We start from the raw sequence: 263 nt of genomic DNA on the forward strand, positions 1-263 counted from the left end.
CCATAATTTAAAAAATAAAGAAAAAATAATTAAAATATTTAAAAAATTTTTAAATTTTAAATTATTTAAAAAAATTTCAACCCAAAAAACTTTAAATTATATAAAATTTAATAAAAAATTAAATTTTTAAATTTTTATTATAATAAAATAATATAAATAAAACATATTATATATATTTAATAAAATTTATAATAAATTTTTTAATTATAAATAATTTATATATTATAATTTTAATATATATAATTATATATATAAAATAATCT

The sequence above is a fragment of the Penaeus monodon genome, chromosome 25, assembly GCF_015228065.2.
Source record: "Penaeus monodon isolate SGIC_2016 chromosome 25, NSTDA_Pmon_1, whole genome shotgun sequence".
Taxonomy (NCBI): domain Eukaryota; kingdom Metazoa; phylum Arthropoda; class Malacostraca; order Decapoda; family Penaeidae; genus Penaeus; species Penaeus monodon.